This window comes from Phasianus colchicus, chromosome 1, assembly GCF_987193195.1.
Source record: "Phasianus colchicus chromosome 1, bPhaCol1.hap1.1, whole genome shotgun sequence".
Classification (NCBI taxonomy): Eukaryota; Metazoa; Chordata; class Aves; order Galliformes; family Phasianidae; genus Phasianus; species Phasianus colchicus.
Genome location: NC_143436.1, coordinates 101,000,868 through 101,012,438, shown reverse-complemented (window position 1 = coordinate 101,012,438; position 11,571 = coordinate 101,000,868). Strand labels below are relative to the sequence as shown.

Sequence of the window (11,571 nt, the reverse complement as noted above, 5' to 3'; positions counted from 1 at the left end):
TACAAAACCTCACAAGTTAGGGTCTCAGGGACTAGGAAAAGTCTGATATGATCCAGTAGAATTCGTCTTCCAATAATCTGAATTGCTTAGTAGTCATAATTGCTGTCAGTAAAACTTTCACTGCTATTGCAAAAAAAAAAATATGAAACAACAAACAAAAACAACACACAACAACACCAAACCAAAACCAAAACAAAAAGCAACCACCCCCCCGCCCCCCCACCCCAATCAGCAACCCCTCCTCCCACCCAAATAAACACAAGGCACTTTCACGTAGGGGGCAGAAAAGATCAAATAAGCAGGCAAGACACATACATACATTCAAGACAATGTATCAGCTGACTGAACAGACTTTTCTTACAGTCCTTAACTTTTGAAAGCAAAAAGAAAGAGCACAGCAAAAATCTTCACTGCCTTGACTCACAAGTAGCCATATTACAATGCATCGGAAGGAAGCGTCTAAAAATGGGTTAAAACCTGCTTCTTCCAGCAGATTCATACAGTAACGATTTGATTCTATTTCCTTTAATGCCTTAAAGAAGGATTAAATGCATGTGAAGGGGTTTCTAATTGCAATATTTCCCCTTTATACTTTCAGTCCTCCTGTTCAGGTGGGCCCTAGGTTACAGAGTACTTTAGAGCCCTTCTCGATGCAAGGATAACCTCTGGGCGTGTATTCACTTTTTGCCTCTTCCCCACGTTCAACATTTAATCCTTCTACAGACTGCTAGCAAAAGCTTCTTCCTTTCAATGGCAAAGCGAGCTTTCGCTCCATAAACTGTAGAAAACACTGACATGCGGAGATTGTTGTCACTTGCACCAGATTACTCAAAGAACACACAACTTTCAAATACTGTCGATACAGTGAGAAGAAATAATCGGATTTCCCAAACAATTTCTTTCTGAAGCCGAACACTTTTAATGGCACGACCACGATCCCAAATTACTTTCGTATTCATTCTCCTCCGATCTTTAGCCTTGTTTGCAGAAGGAAAAAGAAAATTTCTACTTTAGGGACGGGATCCACGGTGGCTTTTTTTTTTTTTTTTTTTTTTCTTCCATCAGAGCCCAGAGCAAAAGAAACAGCAGCCATAAAGGTCCTAGCCACTGGAGCAGAATCTGGTATAGAAAACTCAGTGCTCTTCGGGAAGCCGTTCAGCTTTAAAAAGGAAAAAAGAGAAGAAGGGGGGGAAGAATTAGAATCTCTGCTGGTCGAACAGGTGAATCATCCATTTACAAGAAAGCTGCACAGAGAGCGCTGCTGAAGAAAAGATTTGCCAGTGCCCCCCACCCCCACCCTGCCCTTCACTCTCCCCTCCAGAAGGCTACCTCAGATTTCAGAACATTTTGGCTTATTTAAAATATTTCAGTAGATGACAGAATGCAATATTACATAAGAGCCGTTCCTTTGTCACTGTGCAGCGTTCAATCAGTTATGCCTCAGACACAAAATAGTTAAACGAAACAAGATATATATATATATATATGAGAGATATATATGTATAGCAGTTCCTGCATTTCATTCCATTTCTTTCTTTCTTGCAAGCTGATCATGATTTAACAAACAATTTTGACCGCAGCTTTCAAATCAATAATTAGAATGAAAAATCTCTCCCCTCTATAAATATGACATTAACATAATTATACCACCCCCATCGCATAGACCCATCCTCTTTAGGGAATTCATCTGATGCTCTGAAGATGGAAATCAGTCAGATTTTAGTTGCTCTCAAACGTACCTTTGCTTCTCACTGACTGACTGGCTTTACCTCCCGTGCACACACACACACGGTCACCAACACTCGCACACACACACATCCACATGCGCGCGCACATGCACACACACACACGCACACACAAAAAGGCAAGGCAAAGCGGCGGATGCTGACTCAGAGCAGTTGTGTGTGGAGGGGGTGGTATCGGCTGGTATTTTCACTGCACTCATCATTAACATTAACTCACTCTCTAGCATCCACCCTCTCTCAGACCTGCTGGACTGCAGCATTTGCATGACGCTGTCACTCTAGCCCTTGTGGGTCAGATGTTAGAAGAAAAAAAAAGCCTCAAGGCTCTCATAAGGAATGCCTTCATTTCTTCCAAAGGGTCCCTCTTCTTATTTTTCCACCTTTCTACTTCCTCTGTTGCTGTGTCTCAGTTGTTTGACATCTTTCCGGAAGAAAATGTCTTGAGCTGCAATAAGCCAGTAGTCGGTCGGTCCTCCCCTCACCTCACACTCCTATTCCCACCCCCTTTTTTTCCTAATCAATAAGACGGATCTCCAAATGCAGTTGTGAAAACAGGCTCTGACACACAGACTTTCATCCTCAATCCTCTGCCTCAGGAATAGCAGGCAACCCAGCTCACACGTGATGCAGGGAGAAATAATGCCAGTAATTCTTGAACAGACTTAGTTTATTCTACGCCTTCTTCATTTTTTCCTTTGCTTGAATAAATACTAGTGGGAAGGGCACAACAGCTCTCGGCAGCTATAAGGATTCTTTTCTTCACAGAGCCATGATCATTAACAAGACTAATATTAATCTTCCTTAAAATTAATGCTATCTCCCCTCCTCATTGTGCTCTTTATAAGTAGGAATTGTCTCATAGCCAAAACACTGCCAGGGTCTGAATCACCATTCACTGTGCTGAAATTGTACGTTCCCAGACTCTGGTTGGTATTTAACTGGACTAAGCAATTCTTTTTTTTTTTTTTAATTTATTTTTATTTCAGACTTTTTAATTAAAAATGATAATAATAGTAATGAGAAAGAAGTAGAAGCTGCATGTGTCCGAGCGAGCACTCTGAGAGAACAATGGCACTGCATACACACAGTACGGTACCAAATACTGAAAATGCGTGATTGAGCCACACTCATGTATTTATCTGCATGCCATTTGCCGTGTTGGCAGAGCGGTCTGTGCGTACTCGCGTGCATCAAACACATCCACAGACACAAACTCAAGAGGTATATATAAAGCGTCCAACCCGAAACAAAGCACGGAGGCTGCAAACTGCCACACAGGCACAGGTTGTATGACAGGCTGTGAGAATCCACAGAGCACGCTTACTGCGTACATTTCCACCTTGTTCCTTTGTTCTTAAGACAAAGTACTACAATGACTTACGGCACTGACAATCTTTCTGCTTTTCCTGATTTATGCCACCGGTATTTGTGAATTATTTTCCAGACCCCACCACAGCCCTGTGACTCGCAGTACAGAGGCTATGCACCAGAGGGGGGCAGGTGATGGCCCCACTCCAGCCAATTCCCTGGGCTGGCCCAGGCAGGCGGCGCCAGGCTTCTGGCAGCCCACAGCCCCGCCATGGTGGCCCTCTGGCAGCCAGCACCAAGGGCATCCACCCACTACTCGGGGTCTGCAAGAAGCAACGTGCCATCCCAGGGCAAGTCACCACACCGGGTGCCCGCCTTGAACCCGGTTTGTACATGATTATGAGCAGTCATCGTAGTGGTAATTAATGTCTCCAAGAAAGGACAGAAAAAAGTAGACAATTAGGAAACAGTTAAGTTTGTGATCTGAGGGAAAGGCAAAGACGGAGACAAACACACACCCACAGGCAGACACAGAGAGCGAGAAGAGAGCGCCAAGCATGAGACAAGAAAAGCGAGACTGAAATCAGATTTGGGAAACTGAAAAAATACAGGATTACAGCATTCAGCTTAGCATTTACTGAGGTATATAAAAAAAAAAATTAACACATGCACAGCATGGCTTAAAATACTTATTGCTATCAATAGTCTGTGACGGATGCCGGCTTCTTACAGCTATACGTACATTAGATTGGTCATCGCCTCTTAATCTCCTTTTGCTCAGACCCATCCATTTTTTGCTGCTCCAGCATCTGTGCCCTTTATGCTTTTTTTCTGTATAGTTACCCACAATACACTGGATAAATTAATGTCATGACCCCGCTATGGCTATCAGACAGAAAAAAAGTCTACTATTTTAATAATTGAACGTGCGCGTACAGCAAACTGCCTACTGATAGCCCAGCTCTGTGGACTGCCTCCAACAGCAGCCTTTGCTAGCTCTGCGAATCAGAAACAACAGATGCAAATACAAGACACATTGCCCTGGTTCTCTGTCTTGGTTTTTGTTTTTTTTTTTCTTTTGAAAACAAATCCATCTCTTCTATCTGAGCCATCTCGTTTTCCTAGCCTCCGCCCCTTCAGTGGTTAAGAACATTACACTGCCGAAATTAGAAGCATTTGAATAAAAGCATAAAGATGAGTGAAAATCATAAATGGCTGTAGATTCTGGAAATTTATATCCACACTGTGAGTAGGGAAGAGTACCCAGGTTCAAGTGCTGAGCCTCACTTGGGAGCACCTCTGGGACCGATGGGACTGCAGACTAGATTAAATCAATAGTCGTCTGAAACGAGATGTCGTAATCAATCAGCTCAATTACCACTGTCATAGAACTGGGCTTAAGGTCTTTCCTGATTCTACTCTTCTAATCATTAACCCTTTTACATCCTCAAAATGGGAGCTCATACTCGCTCTGCTGCCCTACCTTTTAGATCATCCAAGTTTAACTTAGCCTTTTTCTCTATTTTCTCTTTCCCTATTTAAAAGACATAAGAACTGGTCAGCAGATAATGTTTTGAGTGTGAATATGGCAAGGTGAGATGAACTCCTTTAAATGTACTTATTATATATTTGCTGTGTGTGCGCTTATATATTATTATCATGCCTCCGGGAGTGGCTGGGTGGATCAAAGACTGCTGTTTAATTAACATTCAACTCAGCTGTTTCCTTGGAGATTACAAATAGAAGACTAGTTGAATTAATCTGAAGCTGTTCACTCTTTCCACTAATCCAATGCCACACAGCTCTCCTTGCCCTCAACCTAGTTAGGAACAACTTGCTCCTTGTTAATCAAACACTAGGAAAATCCATTTCCAGCTGAGGGTAAGTGTGAAAAAAGTTGTAAAGACATGTTCATATGTATGGCTGAATTTCATGGAATTGTCCAGTCATTCACTTTGTGTATTCACAACACAGTAAATCCACACACAACACATGGGGAAAAGAGCCATCAGCTTTGAATATGAGCAGTGCCACTTTAAAAACCTGCATGTAAATATTGCTGTCCGAAGATTGCATTTCATTGATTTAAGATCTTTTATTCCTGAGTAAGTCCTGAAAAGATCAAAAAGCTGTTCATAAAAATGCCGTAGCAATTGTCACATATCCCTCTTTCTATTTTTAGGGGGGAAGAAGAAATCCCAGTGTTGCTAGATAGGTGGCAAGTATGCAGAATTTTGGACTCGGATTTATTCTCTGGTAGACTCAAATGCTAATAGTCAAAGAAAGCCCATTACATTTACATTTCCACCTCTGCTGTATTCACTGCCTTGGACTCCAAGCACAACCATACCTTTTTTAACCATGGAGCTGCCTTTCAGCTGGAGGGAGTGAGTTCACAGCTTCAGCCCACGCAGTGCTGTGAGTGCCAGATAGCAGAACTTGCCCCTGTGCCATGGCAATGGTATACTGGGGAAGGATTTTTGCTCCTGGAAGTGCTAGGAGTGAGTATGAGACAGAGACAGCACATAGGTGTTTCCCCACAGAGGCTGAGCCAGGGGATGTGTCTGGGGAATGGTACCTGCCAAAGCAGGGCTGCGTGCCACCCGCACTGCACTGGGGCTGCCCCAGCTGAGCCAGGATGGGCTATTACCAGAGACTGATTACTGTGTTTCACCATCCAGCTGTTGTCATTAGTGGAAATATAAAATATTGGTCTCCAAAATGATTCAGCTGTGAGCATCAGAGCTCTTTACCAGGCTTATACCTCAGCCAGGAACTGCTTTGTTGGAGGAACTGACCCCTCACAGATGGAAAAAAATGACCTCAACTTCACATCGTTTCTGGGAAAGGCTTAGTTGACATGATGAGATACAAAAGAACCTTAATACTATCCTTTAGTAATGCAAAATGAATGTGATGCACCAGACGGCACATCGAGCTGCTAGCTGAAGGGTGCTGCTCTGTTTTGCAGGCAGCAGTTCAGACTTTAAGCATCATCCACCAGGGGACAGCATTCACATCCACACTGTAAGAATGAGGCTTGTGTACTCGGAGAAATGAAGCAGAGCAGCAGAAAAAGAAAAGAAGATATAAAGTAGTATTTCCTGGATTGTTACTTGTGGACAGACAAGGAGGAGTGGTGAGGCTGGATGCGGATGTCAGGGGCAAAAACCCACCCAAACACAGGATGAGCCTTTTGTTTCTTAAACAGCAAGAATAAGGTGATTTGCAGGATTAACATAAACTTTGTGCGAATGATAAGGATTCTCAGTAATAACAAAAAATAATCTTAAAGGAATGGGATAACAAGAACTAAGCAGAATCACTGTGTGTCCTAGATGAAGGCAAAAATTCAGTAGCATTTTGCAGTTCACATCTTCCTATTTTCTGTGTGCTCCAAAGGGAGGATAACACCCCCATCCCTCTTCTGCCAGAAGAAAAAGTTTCTTCATCACAGTGCACATGAAACAGATACCCATTTGAAAATCATTTTAGCTTCCTTAACTGTAGCATTTAAGGTAGGAGGCAGTTAGAGTGACCAGCAGCTACGCATATGCTGTATCTGATTGTCCCTGACACCTCCTTCACCTAAATGTAAGAACATCAAAGGGATAAAGACTTCAGAAATATCCCACATCCATCTCGTCTCTGATCCATCACAGAACTCTACCTCTTCATTTCTTATTTGCAAACATCACATTCAGATTCTCCTTATTTTTTAGTAACAGTGCTTGGCTGAAATTCCCGCCTGCTCAAGCAGTATTAAAAGTACTGATATTCTGCACTATTCCTCAAAGGAAGTCACTAAAAGAAAAGAAAGAGCTTGATATTAAAATGAAGTAACAACTGTTCATATAACTGGTTTTGAACAAACACGTCTGCATTTTCAGTCTGGTCCTCAGCAGTATTTTAAAACTCTAACTTCATAAATGTTCCAATATGGCATTTTCACTATTTCCTTAAAATATAGGTATATAAGTATATATCTAATTGACAAAAACTTAAGACTACATAGAACAGGTTCATCAAAATATGTTGTTTATTTCCTGAAGTTCCATATTTTTGTTGCAATCGACAGTGGGCCTGCTCCTGTAAATAGGGCAATTCAAGTAACTATTCAGATGGATATTCTCTCTGAAATTATTTCAACTATTTTCCTGAGCACCAATTCTTGTTTACATGCATGTTCAATAAGAATCAGAGTTTATAGAAGGAAATTATTTGATTAATTAAAGGTAAAAGTCTGTACTATAGACAGAAACCCTCCTATTTAAATTAACAGTGTGCTTTGAAGAGAAACATTTCTGACAAACATTCAGACAGCCTTGTTTTAAGAGATTTCAAAAGAAGACTGGGAAAAAGGGAACCTTTTTTAATGAGAAAATACTAAATAGCAGGCTTGATGCCTGCAAAACTGGAATATTTTAAATTTTCTAGACAGTGAAGGTTAAAGCTGTCCTGCATTCTCATAGTTCTCTCTCTCCTTTCAATCAATCTCATTGATTTTTTTTAAGGGTCAGAGGCTATACCTTCATTGATCAAAGAAACAGCCTGACACAGCGAAAGAGTCTGCCAATTCCAGACAGATCAATCACACCTTTGTCTGCTTTTGATACATTATGGTTATTTATTCTGCATCACCATGACTTTCTGTCGCATGGTTCTCAATGTAATAATGCTGCTTGGGGACAACAATAAAAAAAAGGGGGGGGGGGGGAATATTCTATGTAAAATATTTTAAGCCTCTCTCTGGTATTTCTGAGGGTGGCTTATGATGGAATTTGGCCAACTTGTCTGATTTCATTTTGACTTGGAAAAGAACTCCTGTTCTGGTATTTAGCTCTCCTTGGTCAGCGTTTTGTAGGATTTTATAAAGGCAATCCTTTGCAAATGTTTTGTGCAAAATGTTTTCAGAAAAGTAATGAGATCTCAACAGAACAACAATTAGGATCTAATCATATCCAGAATCGTGCATGTTTATACACTCTTTTAGAGATGTTTTAATAAATAGAATGTAACTGATACCCAGCTACAGCTACTGACTGCTTTATGGCTGTAAAATGAAACTAAACGGTCAGCCTAAAATAATTGCTAGGAAATATTGCTGAATAAACAGATATAAGTGCTGAAAAGCTCCTGGCTTTGCAATCTATTATGCTGAAAGCCAGCTAAAGCTTTAAAAAATGCACTATATGCTCGCTGTCTGTCGTGACTGAAAGTTATATGCTACTATTTATCTTTCCATACCATCTGCAAGCAGCCTTTAAAACTACTGTTGGTCCGGTATCAAACCTTTTATTCACATTTGGTATCCTCTCACTTAACAGGCAGTTGCGCTACTTAAGAGAAATCGCTTGTGGGTCTTGTGATATTTATTATAAGCAAAGGCATTTAAATCCAGTTGTAGAGGTGAAATTGTAGCATAAAAGAAGCTAATGGCAAAATGCCCAGTGACTTCGGTGGAGTTGGGACTCCACAGCGAGAACTGACATCTGAACTCCTTCAACTCAAGCTACCTTCAGTAAGAAAGGCAGCTCACCGAATCTCACAGGACAGTACCCTCAGAAAGAAAGTACAAAAAATTAACATGCTTCCTTGCAAAATCTCCAACAAAGCTGTGATGAGCTCTATGTACAATACAGCCCCAGCAAGATCAGTGGAACGGTTCGATAAAATTAAGCATGTAAATCTTTGCAGAATTGTATAATAAGATGCAATCATCATCTCGATGAAATTATTCACCTACATCATTAAAACCTTAGAATAAGACACACGGTAATCCAAACGGTTGGCATCAGTTTCTGATTTCACTGTGCCTACTCTGTAAATTATTGTGCTCCAGATTTACGGTTACATCAACATTATTATGTAAAGCAAAAGGTAAGCGGTATACTAAGTTGAAATATTAAACCTATTAAAAAGTTATGAGTTTAACAGCATCCCTACAAGTATTTGTATGCATGCCAAGAATTGCATTTAAAAACCTTTAACTAAAGGAAACTGACTTCCAGTGATAAACTGCAATGCCTAAGAGACATCACTGAAATGCTACCGCTACTCTCAAAGGCAAGGAGACCTTAAAAACGGTTGCTGGCTGACAGCGTTGCACAAAAACATGCAGTTTCTTCTACAAAGAAATAAAGCTGAATGCGCAACATTTCGGAGAAGTTTTGAATAAGTCTATTTGTCCAGCTTACTTCGCAAAGGCTCTGCAGAAAACAGCACCATAAACACTTTCAGTCCCCACACAAGGGCTAAACAAAGAGTCCTCTTTCTAGCCATTTAATCCAGTAATTTATTTTTTCAACCATCACATAAATCGAAACACAGCTGTAACCAATGACTTGCAGATCCAGTTCCCTGCCAGCTGGATCCTGTTCTGCTGAAGCAGCAAGATTTTTACATTGTTCACTTCTGTACATCTGGAGAAATCATTTGGGTTCAAAGGTGACTAGAAAAGCTCTTTAAATAAACTCAACCAACAGTGAAGAGAGGCCTAAGTATCTACAAAAGCTACATAGAGTTCCATTTAAAAACTTCTTTGTTTTTCAAATTAGTGCAAAGAACAGTTTGGTTTTTAAACATTTTATGATTATGACATTTTAATTGAATTATACACTCAAATACGTATTTACTGTTTCCCGAGAACTTTCAAACAGTGTCAATACTCAAAAGTGATCACAGTTATAGCATTTAAGAAAGCAGACAGAAAAACAGTGATGGAATGAAATAAAATGTCAAAATATACCTCAATTCATGCATCTTAACTGTTGCTTAAAACACCACTCCACTTTAAATTCACAGAGCAAACAATAAGAAAGTATATACTGTGCTGAGACATGCTGAACCTCAGAAGTTAATCCTTAAAATAGCCTTATTTCAAAAAGTCTGCATCATCCCTTTCTGAATAAGTCTGCTAAGTAACAAAAATGTCCCTGACATTTAAAACTGCACACAGTAAATTGATTACAATGCATCATTTCCTTTGGAAAAACAATCACAAGGCAAACCAGCTGAATGTTGCAGAGGTAAATAACAATGAATATTAAAGGCTTATATAATCTGTATCTTTGATTGCTTTTCAGAGAAAGAATGGATGGAACGGGCATTCAGATGAGTTTACAAAGGACAGGTTTCATGTCTAGCACAGGCCACGTTAACAAAGTACTTCAACAATGCTGAAAGTTCCTATGCTGTTTTATTTGCAAATTCATAACCATGAAATCTCAATTACAAAACATATCAAGAAGCATCACTGAACATCTAATTCCACTCAAACAGGTGAGCAGGACACATTCAGAAAGTGCCCCGACTGCTTCCCCAAAGACACAGTTCCTTTCCCACGTATTATTAAGAAGTATCCCGTAATTCAGTCAGGGTTCACTGCCGCAATGGCTTCTTTTCTTTTTGATACTTACAGTTAGAGTTGGTTTGAAACATTGCTGGTAAAAATATCCTTTCTAGTTGCCACTCTGGCCACATCTCTGCCTGGGTTTCATGCTGGTCCCCACCTCCTCCTCGCAGATGAAATGAGTAGCTACCTCACCTTCAGCTCTTGCTACTTGTTGTCTGCTCTTGTCTGTGCTTCCCCCCTCATAATTACAGGAATGCACTGTTACATATGCTATCTGTGTTCTGTTGTGAAAGCATTAAAAAAGAAAAAAAGAAAGATGGAAAATATGCCTTTAATAGCCAAATAAATCAGATAAATCATCTGCAAAAACTAACACGTAAAAATCATAACCAGGTAATTGCTACATCACTCCAGGGCAAACTTTAAGGAATTTATATGTACATTTCTATATACTAATATATATAGATTTATGTAAACATTCTAGAATGAAAAGCATTTAGTCTGCATTTAATTACAGTGTTTCTAGAAAGCTCTCTCTTCAGTGTCTGATGTTTATTTATTCTTAAATATGGTTTAGCTTTTGCCTAACAATAAAAATATCACAGAAAGGAGTTAAACCTGACAGAACATAAGTTGCAACTGACCAGTGGCTAAGCTTCTGCAATGTTTCCCGTTTTCAGCTTTGCCAAAATCAACCGCACAATTAAACAGTACAAAATTTATTTACCATCCATTTACCACAGTTCTTTTGTTTCGCCATCAGCTGTCCTTTCTAGTTTAGATTCTTTACTGGTAAGGTTATTTGCCTCCATTTTTACTGAACAGATCAGGATTTATTATACTAATCAGACATCACCTATGACCCCAGCTGTAACACTATCTGCATGCTCAGGATTTCAGGTAAATTAGATCAGGGTGACTTTGAGTCACAGTCTCAAACAGACCCTGCACAGAGGCATTACCTGTTTTAGTAAGGTGACTTCAGTTGTTTAGAGAACCTTGCATAAATCTTTCGCATCACAGTTGGCAATACAGAAGATATCCTGATTTATCCAGGAATTATACTCCTATTGCAGATCCTGAGGCAAAAACCTCACTGGTTTTTATGCATTTGGTCGAAAACCTAAGTCCTGTTGAACAAAGCTCCCCATTGGCAATCTAACA

The 11,571-nt window shown here is 40.1% G+C and overlaps 1 long non-coding RNA gene across 8 annotated transcripts in view; it reads right to left on the bottom strand.

Moving 5' to 3' along the window:
• Positions 1–228: 228 nt before the first annotated feature.
• LOC116241965 (uncharacterized) overlaps positions 229–11,571 on the bottom strand; it is a 343,284-nt gene continuing 331,941 nt past the window's right edge. For 7 of the 8 annotated variants that reach the window (XR_016458826.1, XR_016458829.1, XR_016458827.1 and 4 more), the window contains one exon: positions 2,711–10,688. This is a non-coding gene — a long non-coding RNA (uncharacterized LOC116241965). Of the gene's footprint in view, positions 1,160–2,710; positions 10,689–11,571 lie in introns of those variants that run through there. The other variant, XR_016458825.1, reaches the window with a different exon arrangement.